Source organism: Chiloscyllium plagiosum, unplaced genomic scaffold (genome assembly GCF_037043375.1).
Source record: "Chiloscyllium plagiosum isolate Xiang-an unplaced genomic scaffold, Cpla_swu_hap1 HiC_scaffold_27, whole genome shotgun sequence".
In the NCBI taxonomy this organism is placed as follows: Eukaryota; Metazoa; Chordata; class Chondrichthyes; order Orectolobiformes; family Hemiscylliidae; genus Chiloscyllium; species Chiloscyllium plagiosum.
This window is the reverse complement of record NW_028270165.1, coordinates 71,612,350-71,627,802: the sequence shown is the minus strand read 5'-3', so window position 1 is coordinate 71,627,802 and position 15,453 is coordinate 71,612,350. Positions and strand designations below refer to the sequence as shown.

The following is a 15,453-nucleotide window of genomic DNA, read 5'->3' as shown; positions in this document are numbered from 1 at the left end:
ATCAGGAAACTTTCTAATTCGCGCCCATTGAGACTGTGCTAATGATGTTGGCGTAGAGCAGTTAGATCGAATTTCAGGTTCCCTCCCCAAAACTGTTTTTGGAGAGCATATCTCGCACGTAGGTGTGTGATACCCATCCCATCATTGGCCTTCTCCTGGTCCGGGCCGATGAGGCAGATATCCACCCCCATATCTTGCATTTAAGCGATTGCATCCCTGAGGAGCATGAGGGACTTCTAAGTTGTCATGCTCGGTACAGCACAGGGTTGGTCGGGGTGGATCACGTTGACCCAATTGGCGATGACGTCAACAGAATCAACAGATACCAATTTCCAATGCGCTCCCGCTCCCCCTCCTCTGGTAGATCAATGTGATTCTGCCTTTCATCATGGATTTGCACATGGTAGCTACCAGAAACAAAATGGCACAGACCGCCAGCATGTCCTGGCCAAGCTCGGTTGTACTGCGACTGTCAGGTAGCCTTGTTTCCCTTCGAACACAAAGCCTGAGTGTGGGCGGAATACATACCCACTGGCGTCCACGTTGAGCGTCACTTTTACCTGCAGATGGCTGGGTCCAAATCCCAAAGGGGTCCATTCCGTCTGTGCTGCCACCTTGAAGCTGCAGGTGCATTTCCCAGGAAGATCAGGCCATCTGCTTCTGGGACGTGAGGGCTTGTGCAAATGGATTGTCACATTCTGGCCCTTCTGTGCAAGGAGAGTGAACAATAATGCTGCGGACAGGAAGCAGAGTGGAGCCTCACCTATCTTTGGCCCCAGAATAACATCAGGAGTTCTCCACATTGCTTCACGCTCCTGAAGGTCATGTTGATGCAGCCACCACTGGGGGAGTTCTGCTAGACAGAACATACCTGTTGTTTGGAATCCACAGCAATGCAGGAGGATTCTCTTCATGAAGAAGACTCCGTGTAATCAGCGATCCATCCTCCACCCTCTTCGCAGTCACACTGACTGAACTGTGGATCCCTGAGCAGAGGTCATATCTGTGGTTTGGTTTGATTCAGAAGGCAGCAGAAAGAACCCTCAATTAATGCCTCATCGCCAGAACTTTCCAACGAGCACCAAGACATGGCTTGTCTGGTGGTGAGACGGGCTCTGCCGGTGAGATCCTTTATGCATGCCCGGACTCTCAGCCGCACCGCACGCTGCCCTCGAAGCGGCTGCAGGGGGGACGAGACTGTCACACACCTCCTTCAGGAATGTGCCTATGCAGAGGAATTCTGGAGGGGAATGCAGTGGTGTTTGTCGAGGTTCGGCCCACGCAGTCATTTGGGCTCTGCTGATGCCTCAGCTAAATATATGGACATATGCTTGATACACGTACAGACCTGTATATACAAATGATAAATTCTGATCTCCTCATATAACTGTTTACGTATCTATGGCATGACCAACTGTACAGACCACCAAAATTATTTTATGAATAAAGTATATTTTTGAAATAAAAAAATATAATGATTAGCTCCATCTTCCTGGTTCTGCTGACAATCCAACGATGAGAAGGCGTCTCACATCGGATCAGTTTGAACAACCACACAGTTTCAAAGTACACATCGACAATTTCAATGCATTTCTGTCATTGCACTGAGAGTAATCGCTGTGTGGAAGAAAGCATTGGTTGCAATGCAGGAGGAAGGCATTCTGACATCGTTGGACGGTGCGAATAAATGAGAAATGCACAGTCTCACCTGTTCACAGTGTTTTCACGGGAGGGACGACAGACCTGTTCTCATTGAGCACAATCCTGTGAAGTGTAATGAGTGAACGTCGCAATTACATGTACAGGCCACTAGAGGGCAGTGCGAATCTGTGATCAATATTAAAAATGAGGGCTGGAGGAGGAGTGATCTTCCAGACATTGTGAGCGACTGTCAATGTGAGAAGCTTATGACAGAAACATAAACCAAGGCTCAGCTTCTTCTGCAACTTTAACCGGAAGGCAGTTCAGAGTTAGACGTAAAGCATGCATTATTCCAGTTGTGTACTCTTATAAAAATAACATTTGTATCTGATTCCTCACCAGAGCTCCGTGGAAAATTGCTTTCACCACTGTCCTTGCAATTTGATAATGTTCCAAATTTGCAAAATCCTCCTGATGTTTTCCACTCTGATGGCCACGGAGGTGACTGGAAAAGGCGAAGTGAAGTAACTCTCCCCGTTGGATAGTTGTTAGAGAAATGGGAATTGTGTCCATGAATTGCTCTTTTGCCAGTACAGCAACCAACGTGCGTTGGTATAGACAGCTCCCGAATCAGCCATCCCAGCTTCTGGTGATGGCTAAAAGAGATGATGATCAGCCCTAAGAGGATCACCGCTTCAATCAGTGGAGATTACAAAATCAGTACCCTGACTGTCAAAGACACCAGACTTAATGACACCGCCACCTACCTCTGTGCAATGAAGGCACAGTGTCGCAAACAGGTGGACGGCGTGTACGAAAACCTGCATGGAGTGGGAGTTCCAATACGTTGATTTTGCAGTATCTGTGTTACTAATTCTGTGCCCCAAAAGCCGAGATATGAGAAATGAGAACAAAATTCACCAGAAAGCATGGAACAGCTTAAGTTAAAGATGGTCAGCGGTGAAGACAATTACACATGCAGATGGTGATGAAGGAAGTGTATACTTGCACATCAGAAAAATGATAGAGAAAAAAGGAAAGAATAGAGATACTTCAACAATGCTTGCAGTGGGCAGTATGTTGGGAAGCTGTTGAAGAAGAACTGGAAGTAAGCGAAAAATAACAAGCATGATGCGCAGAGTTTAAAGGTCAGCTTAAATCACAATAAAAGGAAACATGAAGAAAATATGATAGATTTTCTTTGGAAATAATGTTACCATCACTGAATACCCACTGTCAACGTTCTGGGGGATTTAATGACCAATAACTTAACAGGACTCACCACATAAACACAATGGGTACAAGAGCAGGTCAGAGGTTCGGATTACTGTGGAGAGTAACGTATTTCCTGATTCCCTAAAGAATGCCCACCATTAACAAGGCGCAAGTTAGGAGTGTGATGGAATTCTCTCTAACTGCCTGAATGAGTGCACCCCCAACAATACTCAAGAATCTTGACACCGACCAAGACAAAGCAGCCCGTGAGATTGGCACAGCATCCATAGGCATCCACCCCTTTCACTACTGACACTCAGTGTGCACAACCTGCAAGTTTCACTGCTGAGGTTTACCAAGGATTCTCAGCCAGTACCTTGCACACCCACTACCATTTCCACAAGGACCAGGCGATATATGGGAACACCACCACATTCAAGTTCCCGTCGATGCCACTCATCATCTTCACTTGGAAACTTATCGACGTTCCTTCACTGTTGCTCGGTGAAAATCCAGGAAATCCCTCACTAATGGCATTATGTGTCCACACACAACACGTGTGCTGCAGGGGTTCAAGAAGGCAGCTCGCTACAAACTCCTTAACGTGGCCGAGGAATGGGCAATAAATGCTGACCAGTCAGCGACACCCACGTCTCACAAACAAATAAAAAAAACAGGCTTAACAGTCTAACCATAGAATCCCTACAGTACGGCAGCAGGCCATTGGAACCATCGTGTCTCTGAAGAACCTCACACCCAGACTATTCCTGCATCTTCTCTGGCTAATTCACCTCGCCTTCCACGTTTGGACTGGGGCTGGATTCCAGAGAACCCGCACGAAACTCACGCGGACACGGGGAAAATGTGCAGACTGTCACCTGAGGCTGAAATCAAACCAGGGTCTTTGGTGCTGTCGGGCAGGAGTCCTCACCGCTGAGCCACAATGACATCGTCTATGGCATGTTTCCTGGGGATTCATGATTTGGTATTGCTTCAACTCATAAATTGTGCATTTTCTGGTGCTGCAAATTTAAAAGAGGTCTCATCAGATTATGCATTAGTCACACTCACTAGAGCAGGTGGTAACCTCGTCTTCTTGTGGACTCTTGGAATTATCATCAGCACTTACCTTCCCATTTATATTTGTGTCATCTGTAAACATAGCAGGATTTGCATCTCACGTTGATGTCTATCTCTCCTCTTACACCATTCCCATTCAGATGACGGAAGCTTTACCATATTGTGTTTTTTCCTTTTGAAACATTTGGTAGTCCTTCATGGGAGTGACGAGCAATGCTGACATCTATCTCTAACTGTCCAGAACAATGTGGCCATGAGCCATTAACTTGACAAACTGCAGTGCATCTGATATAGATGTAGGAGTTACATTTACAATAAGATAAAGTAAAATTAAATAAATGTGATTACAATATATCTTCCCAGTAAATGCAGCAAAGCAACATACAATTCTACTGTTTCATTCACAAAAATTGCCTTGAGGATTAAAGGTTGGGTTACGATTCAGGAGGAACATCGTCTGAAATCTTTGGATGCTGCAAATGAAATTGAAATGCAGATTCTCAGCTGCTCACAGTGTTCTACTGGGAAGGAGGACATATCTGCTTTCATTGAGCAGTATCGCGTGAAGTGTAATTGTCGCGAGGCTGTGAATGTCGCAATTATTTGTACTTGCCACTAGATGGCGGTGTGAATCTGGGATTGACGCCGTCGGCTGAAGGAGGAGTGACCTTCCAGACAGTGAGCACCTTTCAGTGTCAGAGGCTTGTTATAGAAACAAACACCAAGACTCAGCTTCTTCGGCAACTCCAATAGGAAGGCTTGTCTGCGATAGACGTCAAAAGTTACTTGTGCAAATGTAACAATTGCCTCCAGTTCCTAAACAGAGACTTGTGGACAATTGTGTCTGCCACTGTTCTTGCAATCTGATAATGTTCCGAATTTGCAGAGTCCTCCTGATGTTTTCCGCTCTGACCTCCACGGATGTGACTGGAGAAGGTGATGTAATGCAACTTCCTCCGTGGATAGTTGTTAGTGAAGTGGGAATTGTGTCCATGAATTGCTCCATTGCCGCCTCGTCGAGCGCAATACACTGGTACAGACAGGTCCCGAATCAGGCACCCCAGCACCTGGTGACGGCCAAAAGGGAAAATGATCAGCCCGAGAGGATCACTGCTTCAATCAGTGGAGATTACAAAATCAGCACCCTGACTGTGAAAGACGCCAGACTTAATGACACAGCAATCTATCTCTGTGCAATGAAGACACAGTGTTACACACTGATGGAGAGCGTGTACTAAAACCAGCACAGAGTGGGAGTTCCGGTATCGTGAGTTTGAAGTATCAGTGTTACTAATTCTGGGCGCCAAAATCTGAGACAATGGAAATAACAGCAAAATACACCAGAAAGTATGGAACAGGTTAATTTAAAGATGGTCAGAAGTGAAGACAATTGGAGATGCGGATGGGGGTGAAGGAAGTATATGTTGGCAAACATGAAAGAGTGATGGAGAAATGGAAAAGTGGAGAGATACTTTAATAATACTTGCAGAGGGCAGAACGATGAGAAACGATTGAAGAAGAAATGGAAGAAAGAGAAAAATAACAAGGATGATGTGAAAGATCAGGTCAAATCACAGTCGAAGGAGACATGAAGGAAAAATGGTGGAATTTCCTTTAATGCAATGTAACTTCACCGAATCTCCCACTGTCTACCTCGTGCGGGTTTCAAAGAATAAGAACTCAACTGGACACAACGCAGAAACGTAGTAACAACAAGAGCAGAGACTAGGATGAATGCAGCGAGTAACATATACTTCCTGCCTCCTGAAAGCCTGTCCACCGTCGACAAGGCACAAGTCAGTAGTGTGATGGAATACTCCCCACTTGTCTGGATGAGTGCAGCTGCAAATAATCTGGAGATTCTTGACACCATCCAGGACAAAGCAGCCCGTTTGATTGGCACAACATTCACAAGCATCTACTGCCTCCACCACCATTTAGCTAAGATCCTCAGATAGCACCTTCCAAACCTGCAACCACTTCCACCTGCAAGGACAAGGATCAGCAGACATATGGGAACACCGCCACCTTAAAGATTCCGTCTCAGCCACTCACCATTGTTCTGGACTAGGCCAGTCCGCTCAAAACATTCTTAAGCAGACAGCCCAGACCCAAAACTTGACAATGTGCTTCGATAAGCGACCAGTGAAATTTACACGCAGTAAGTTAGCTAGGTTGACTACCAGGTTTTAAAACAGGCAAAACTGTCTTCACAAAATTACGGAATGAATCACAAAGAAGAGAATATGGATGACCCACCGTAGTCGGTCTATCCAAACTAAATTAATTATGCTTTTCAGAATATACACAACAGTCCCAATATACAACCCCCTTCAACATAGAGTAAAATGAAACAGAGGTTTTCAGATCGAAGTTAAAAGGGCGAAGGAAAGAGAGATTAGCAGCCTGTTTCCAAACAGTCCACTACTGCTAACCTGACTAACACCAAGAATTCAGCTTCCTGGACTGACCATTACCCTTTCATAACACAGGCCACTTCTAAAACAATAAAGCTTTGGCCTAAAGTCTTATTTGTTTACGTATAAACAAAAAGGCCACCACCCGCCCTCCACACCACAAAATCCTTTTCATCTCTGTACCAATTAAGTCGATTCGGAGCCCAGACTGTTTTACAGAAACTCTGGAAAAAAAGCCAAGGACACAGGTTGAGAACAGGAACAGCTTGTAGAAAAATGACCACCTTCGTGACACCATCCTGACTTGAAAATATATTGCCATTCCTTCAATGGGTCTGTGTAAAAATCTTGGATTTCAATCTGTGGCATTGTGGGTCAACCCACAGCAGGTTGACTGCAGTGGTTCAAGAAGGCAACTCATTCCCACTTTCTCAAGGGCAACTAGGAATGGGCAATAAATGCTGGCTAGCCAGGGATGGCCACGTCTCACAAATGGATAAATAATTAAAAATATCATTTATTATACAACCTAAGCATAGTCCACACAGTATGGCAGCGGGGCATTTGGCCCACTCAATCTCAGTTGGTCATCACACCAGATCGACCCTCACCCGACATCTCGTGTTGCTAATATTCCTGTCTGATCCATTATTGGACTGTGGGTGAATTCCGGAGCAAATATAGGAAACTCATGCAGACAGAGGGAAAACTTGTAAATTTCACGCAGACTGTCACCTGAGGCTGAAATCGAACCTGGCTCTTTGGTGTTTGGAGACAGGAGTGCTAACCGCTGAGCCAGCACAGCGACAGCACGCGAATGCTTCCTTTAATTCATGATTTGGTATTGCCGCACTCAGAAAGTGTTCATTTCTTGGCGCTGTAAATTTCCTTGAGATCTCGCCAGAGTACGATATAGTCACACTCACTGGGACAGTCTCTAACGTGGTCTTCTTGTGAGCTGTTTGAATTATCAAGGCCACTTGCCTTCTCGTTTACTTTTGTGTCATCTATGGTACATTCACTTCAATCAGGATTTGGTTGGTCTGTTGACATGTATCTCTGCTCTTCCACCATTCCCAGTAAAATGAAGGAGGCTTTACAACAATTCGTTTCCTTTTTCTTTAGAATATTTAGTTGCCTTGTATGGGCGCTGCTGGCAATGCTCGACATCTGACACACTGCAGGGCATCTGATATAAACACAGCAGTTACGTGTACAATGAGACACGGCAAAGTTAACTAATTCCGGTTACAATGGATCGTTTCAGTAAGTGCAGGAGCAAAAACATTTGATTTCACTGTTTCACTCATTGGAAATTTCGTTGCGGAATAAAGACTTGGTTACGAAGCAGTCTGAAATCGGTGGACGTTGCACATGAATTTGAAATGCAGGGTCTCACCTGTTCAGTGTATTATACGGAGAAGGAGGCCACGTCTGTTGTTTTGAGCAATATCCAGTGAACTGCAACTGGTGTGAGAATTTGAAGATTGCAATTACTTATCAACACCACTAGATGTCAGTGCGAATCCATGATAAATATCGAAGATGAGGGCTGGAGCAGGGGTGAACTTCCAGACAACGTGATCCACTGTCAGTGTGAGAGGCTTGATACAGAAGCACACACCAAAATTCAGATTCTTCAGCAACTCCACCAGGTTAAACGTGAGTTCGTCGTCAACCGTGCACTTTTCTAGTTATTTACTTGTATAAGTATAATAATTAATTGCAGTTCATCAACAAAACTACATGGACAATTGCTTTCACCAATGTTCTAGCAATCAGATGATGTTCCGAATTTGCAGTGTCCTCCTGCTGATTTCCACTCTGATCTCCGAGGAGGTGACTGGAGAAGGCGAATTGAAGCAACTTCCTCCCTGGATGGTTGTGACTGAAGTGGGAATTGTGTCAATGAATTGCTCTTTTGTCACTACATTTAACACAGTGCGTTGGTACAGACAGCTCCCGAATCAGCCACCCCAGCATCTGATGATGGCGAAAAGGGAAGCTAACCCATCCGAGCGGATCACCGCTTCGATCAGTGCAGACGACAAAGTCAGTGTCCTGACTGTGAAAGACGCCAGACTTAATGACACCGCCACTTACCTCTGTGCAGAGAGGGCACAGTGTCACAACAAGTGGTTGAGACTGTACTAAAACTTGCATAGCTTCGGGAATTGCGTTATGCTGAGTTTGAAGGATCAGTGTTTCTCCACAATCAGAGATAAGGGAAATGAGAGCAAATTACACTAGAAAGTATGGAACATCAAAATGTAAAGATAGTCAGACGTGATGACAATTGAATATGCGGATGGAGTTGAAGAAAGGCTATATGCAGAAATCAGAAACATTAATGGTGAAACGGGAAAGCGGATGGGTACAGTAATAATATTTGCAGAGGGCAGCATGGTGAGTAACTGATGATGACGAAATGAAAGAAAGTGAAAAATAAAGAGCATGATGCACAGAGGTTAAAGATCAGGGTAAAGCACAATTGAAGCAAATTTGAAGGACCTATGTTGTTAGCATCATTTAATTAACCACTGTCAACATCCTGGAGGTTTTACTGACCAAATACTCATCTGGACCCATCAAATATAAACAGTAGCGACAAGAGCAGGTCAGAGACTTAAACATTTCCGCCAGTAACATACTTCCTAACTCCCCAAAGCCTGTCACCATATTCATGGCAGAAGTCAGGGGTGTGAGAGAATACTCCGTAATGCCCAGATGAGAGCAGTCTGAACAACACCCAAGGAGACTGCCATCATCCAGGACAAAGCAGCCCGTTTGATCGGCACTACATCCATTAACATCCACTCCCTCTACCACCACGGCTCAGTCTGTGGTACCTACAAGATGCAATGCAGAAGTATACCAAAGATAATCATACACAACCTTCCAATCCCACGACCACTTCCATCTCGAAGGACAATAGCCGGGAGATATTTGGGAATGCCACCACCTTCGAATTCCCTTTCAAGCCAGTCACCACCCTGATTTGGAAATATACTGACGTTCCTTCACTGTCACTTGGTCAAACTCCGATAATTCCCTCCCTAATGGCAATATAGGTCAACCGAGAACAGGTGAATTGCAGCAGTTCAAAAAGTCAGCTCAACTCCACCTTCACAAGGGCAACTAGGGACAGGTAATACGTACTGGCTAGCCAGTGGTGCCGACATCCTACAAATAAATTCATTTTTAAAATGTCAATAATTACACAAACTGAAAATAGAAATTCTGCAGTGTGGGCGCATGCCATTTGGCCCATCGAATTCACACCAAGCCTCCGAAGAACATTATACACAGACCCAACCTACCCCTGCATCTCCTATGTCTAACTTACCTAACCTCCCCGTCTTTTGACTGAGGTACGAAAACAGAACAACCTCATGAAACCCATGCAGACGTAGGGAGATTGTGCAAATCCCATTCTGAGTGTGAAATCAAAACTTGGTTTTTGGTGCTATGAAGCAGCAGTGCTTAAGACTAAGCCACCGTGCCATCATCTCGAGAACGGTTGATGAAAATTCATGACTTGCTTTTTCCCCATTCATTAATTGGATTTTTTTTTCTCTTTGCTACAAATTTCCTGGAGATCTCGCCAGAGTATGTCACAGTCACACTCATTAAACAGTCTGTAACTTGGTTTTCTTATAGACTCTTTGAATCATCATCACCAATTGCTACGCCATTTATTTTTGTGCCATTTGTAACCCTGGTCATCATACATCGACTTCAGTCAGGATACAGAATTTGCGTTGGTATGTACCTCTGCTCTTCCACCATTCCCAGTAAAATGAAGGAGGCTTTTCAACAATTCGTTTCCTTTTTCTTTAGAATATTTAGTTGCCTTGTATGGGCGCTGCTGGCAATGCTCGACATCTGACACACTGCAGGGCATCTGATATAAACACAGCAGTTACGTGTACAATGAGACACGGCAAAGTTAACTAATTCCGGTTACAATGGATCGTTTCAGTAAGTGCAGGAGCAAAAACATTTGATTTCACTGTTTCACTCATTGGAAATTTCGTTGCGGAATAAAGACTTGGTTACGAAGCAGTCTGAAATCGGTGGACGTTGCACATGAATTTGAAATGCAGGGTCTCACCTGTTCAGTGTATTATACGGAGAAGGAGGCCACGTCTGTTGTTTTGAGCAATATCCAGTGAACTGCAACTGGTGTGAGAATTTGAAGATTGCAATTACTTATCAACACCACTAGATGTCAGTGCGAATCCATGATAAATATCGAAGATGAGGGCTGGAGCAGGGGTGAACTTCCAGACAACGTGATCCACTGTCAGTGTGAGAGGCTTGATACAGAAGCACACACCAAAATTCAGATTCTTCAGCAACTCCACCAGGTTAAACGTGAGTTCGTCGTCAACCGTGCACTTTTCTAGTTATTTACTTGTATAAGTATAATAATTAATTGCAGTTCATCAACAAAACTACATGGACAATTGCTTTCACCAATGTTCTTGCAATCAGATGATGTTCCGAATTTGCAGTGTCCTCCTGCTGATTTCCACTCTGATCTCCGAGGAGGTGACTGGAGAAGGCGAATTGAAGCAATTTCCTCCCTGGATGGTTGTGACTGAAGTGGGAATTGTGTCAATGAATTGCTCTTTTGTCACTACATTTAACACAGTGCGTTGGTACAGACAGCTCCCGAATCAGCCACCCCAGCATCTGATGATGGCAAAAAGGGAAGCTAACCCATCCGAGCGGATCACCGCTTCGATCAGTGCAGACGACAAAGTCAGTGTCCTGACTGTGAAAGACGCCAGACTTAATGACACCGCCACTTACCTCTGTGCAGAGAGGGCACAGTGTCACAACAAGTGGTTGAGACTGTACTAAAACTTGCATAGCTTCGGGAATTGCGTTATGCTGAGTTTGAAGGGTCAGTGTTTCTCCACAATCAGAGATAAGGGAAATGAGAGCAAATTACACTAGAAAGTATGGAACATCAAAATGTAAAGATAGTCAGACGTGATGACAATTGAATATGCGGATGTAGTTGAAGAAAGGCTATATGCAGAAATCAGAAACATTAATGGTGAAACGGGAAAGCGGATGGGTACAGTACTAATATTTGCAGAGGGCAGCATGGTGAGTAACTGTTGATGACGAAATGAAAGAAAGTGAAAAATAAAGAGCATGATGCACAGAGGTTAAAGATCAGGGTAAAGCACAACTGAAGCAAATTTGAAGGACCTATGTTGTTAGCATCATTTAATTAACCACTGTCAACATCCTGGAGGTTTTACTGACCAAATACCCATCTGGACCCATCAAATATAAACAGTAGCGACAAGAGCAGGTCAGAGACTTAAACATTGCCGCCAGTAACATACTTCCTAACTCCCCAAAGCCTGCCACCATATGCATGGCAGAAGTCAGGGGTGTGAGAGAATACTCCGTAATGCCCAGATGAGAGCAGTCTGAACAACACCCAAGGAGACTGACATCATCCAGGACAAAGCAGCCCGTTTGATTGGCACTACATCCATTAACATCCACTCCCTCTACCACCACGGCTCAGTCTGTACTACCTACAAGATGCAATGCAGAAGTATACCAAAGATAATCATACACAACCTTCCAATCCCACGACCACTTCCATCTCGAAGGACAATAGCCGGGAGATATTTGGGAATGCCACCACCTTCAAATTCCCTTTCAAGCCAGTCACCACCCTGATTTGGAAATATACTGACGTTCCTTCACTGTCACTTGGTCAAACTCCGATAATTCCCTCCCTAATGGCAATATAGGTCAACCGAGAACAGGTGAATTGCAGCAGTTCAAAAAGTCAGCTCAACTCCACCTTCACAAGGGCAACTAGGGACAGGTAATACGTACTGGCTAGCCAGTGGTGCCTACATCCTACAAATAAATTCATTTTTAAATGTCAATAATTACACAAACTGAAAATAGAAATTCTGCTGTGTGGGTGCATGCCATTTGGCCCATCGAATTCACACCGAGCTTCTGAAGAGCATTATACCAAGACCCAACCTACCCCTGCATCTCCTATGTCTAATTTACCTAACCTCCCCGTCTTTTGACTGAGGTACGAAAACAGAACAACCTCATGAAACCCATGCAGACGTAGGGAGATTGTGCAAATCCCATTCTGAGTGTGAAATCAAAACTTGGTCTTTGGTGCTATGAAGCAGCAGTGGTTAAGACTAAGCCACCGTGCCATCATCTCGAGAACGGTTGATGAAAATTCATGACTTGCTTTTTCCCCATTCATTAATTGGATTTTTTTTTCTCTTTGCTACAAATTTCCTGGAGATCTCGCCAGAGTATGTCACAGTCACACTCATTAAACAGTCTGTAACTTGGTTTTCTTATAGACTCTTTGAATCATCATCACCAATTGCTACGCCATTTATTTTTGTGCCATTTGTAACCCTGGTCATCATACATTGACTTCAGTCAGGATACAGAATTTGCGTTGGTATGTACCTCTGCTGTTTCACCATTCCCATTCAAATGAGTGAAGCTTTAACGGAATGCCTTTTGTTTTCTTTGACAAATCCGTCAGCCTTGTATAGTCTGAGACAATGTGGTAGTGAGCCGTGTATTTGATCTGATATCCACACAAGAGTCATGTTCACGATGACACAGAGTAAAGTTAATGCAAGTCAGTTACACGGATCATACCATTAAATGCATCAGAAGCAACATTCGATTCTACTGTTACATGCTTTGGAAAGGTATTTATTTATCTATTTATTTCCTCATTATTGTATAAGAATCTTTCAGACTCACTGGTCCAATGCATCAGCTGAAGGGGCTGTCGAAGACCGAGAGCAGCTTTGTTAACTGTGGTACCACAGTTCTGATACTCGAACAGCATGAACTAATTCCCTTCTCTGCATTTGCTTACAGAAGTAATAATCGTTCTGGGAAACGTTTGCTTTTATCTTTATCCAAACGTTGTTTGCAGATGAGCAAACTTTGAAGAATTATGCACCTGAAGCCCTCGGTCATTCCATTCTACAACACTGCTCAAGGCCCCACCATGAATGAAAAAAGTCAGATGTATTTTTCTTGTATCAAAATGCAATGCCTTGTGTTAATCAAAATTGAACGCCATCTGCCATTTTCAGCCCAAAAACGCTTTGAGCAAGATCCCATTGTAATTTTAGAAAACCTTTTTCATGATGTAAAGAGTTAATCGATGCCTCAACATCTTGCTGACGTCCCACCAGCTCTTTAATCAAGTGGGACAATTCAGCAAATTGTGTATTTTTAGTCCAGTAATCTGCATGTAAATCTTGGAGAACAAGCTATAGTGTTGGGCTTAAGAATTATTGAATTTTACCTCACTGGGGTGTATCAATAATATTAATTCATATATGTATTGAGTATTTAACTCAATAAATTAGCTACATATTGAAATGCAGGGGGCTTCTTCTAATCGCTGTTAGGTACTTGTAGCCTGATAGGAAACAAACATAAAATCACACAGAATAGAGGAGGGCCTTTAGCTCATCGAGAGTGCAGTACTCGTGAGCTGAAATCTGTCAGTCAGCGTGAAATAGACTTTTTTTTGTCTTGCACTGATAGTGATTATTGTATAAAACTGCTTTTCCAGAAAATTAAAGGGGAGGATTTGTCAGAAGAAATCAGAAACTAACATCATGGCAAGTTCTGATGGAATCATGATTCACTATTCTGTCTGCACCAAAAGGTTTTAAAAATCAATGTGAGCGGAGACGGAATTCTGAGGCACACTTGAGAGAGAGTGTTTGAGTGCAACAACAGTGACAAACACTTTAACAAGTTAAACAGCCTGAAAAAATCTCACACAATGCACAGCACAGAAGAAACCAGACATATGTTCTGTGTATGCACAAACCTGCGCCTGATTGTTAAGCCTGGAGAGGCATTCTCAACATGAATAAATCCTGGAAATGTGCGGACTGCGGGAAGGCATTCTGTTCCCCATCTGCAGTCGAGATTCATCAGCGCAGTCACACTGGGGAGAGGCCATTCACCTGTTCGGTGTGTGAGAAAGGATTCAGTGCTCTGTCCAACCTGCTGAGACACCGGCAAGTCCACGCCGTGGAGAGGCCGTTCACCTGTTCCGAGTTGGGAAGGGATTCACTGATATATCCACCCTGCTGACTCACCAGCGAGTTCACACCCAAGAGAGGCCATTCCCCTGCTCTGAATGTGGGAAGGGGTTCACCGATTCGACCAGTCTGCTGAGACACAAGCGGGTTCACACCGGGGAGCGTCCGTTCACTTGCTGTGAGTGTGGGAAAGGATTTACTCAGTCGTCCACCCTGCTCACTCACCAGCGTATTCACACTGGGGAGCGGCCGTTCATTTGTTCTAAGTGTGGGAAGCGATTCACCCGGCTATTCAACCTGCAAACGCACCAGCGAGTTCACACCGGGGAGAGGCCGTTCACCTGCACCGACTGTGGGAAGGAATTCACTCAATCGTCCAACCTGCTGCTCCACCAGCGGATTCACAGTGGGGCGAGACCATTCACCTGCTCTCAGTGTGGGAAGGAATTCACTCGATTGTCCAGCCTGCAGAGACACCAACGAGTTCACAAGTGATCGCAGCAGTGCATTATGCTGTTCTTGCTGTGGCTCATCACATCCAGGAATGAACCACATTCATTCTGACAGTTGGTGAAGTGGGAGGTTCAGAGCTTCCCTTTCTGCGGTACTGGCCGCTCACACCACTTCGTTTCCAGTGAAGTGATGGGTCGAATTTCATCTGGATCACTGAATGGAGTGAAGGTTTGGAAAGTGAAAGGTATTCAGTTTGCGTTTCATTTTCTCCAGTAGTTGGCACAGAGACGGTCAGATTGTTTTGTTATATTCATGTGAGCGCTTCTCACAGAAAGTGCTCAACGAATTGTGAAGTCTGCAGCTCGTTTGGCGACGCTGAGGAGCGAAGAAGCTGGAAAATTTGCTGTGCCCGGAGCTGAACGAGGAAATCTCCAGTGACCCTCTCAGTGAAGGGCAAAGGGACTTGCGATGGTAGAAAGCTGCCATTCCTCGGAAAAGTGAACGAGGAGGAGGAGGGCCGTTTGAACATTTCGGAGTACACGCCA

At 44.5% G+C, this 15,453-nt stretch overlaps 1 pseudogene; it reads left to right on the top strand.

Moving 5' to 3' along the window:
• Positions 1 to 15,138, top strand: part of LOC148144558 (uncharacterized) — a 70,673-nt pseudogene extending 55,535 nt beyond the window's left edge.
• Positions 15,139 to 15,453: the final 315 nt, after the last annotated feature.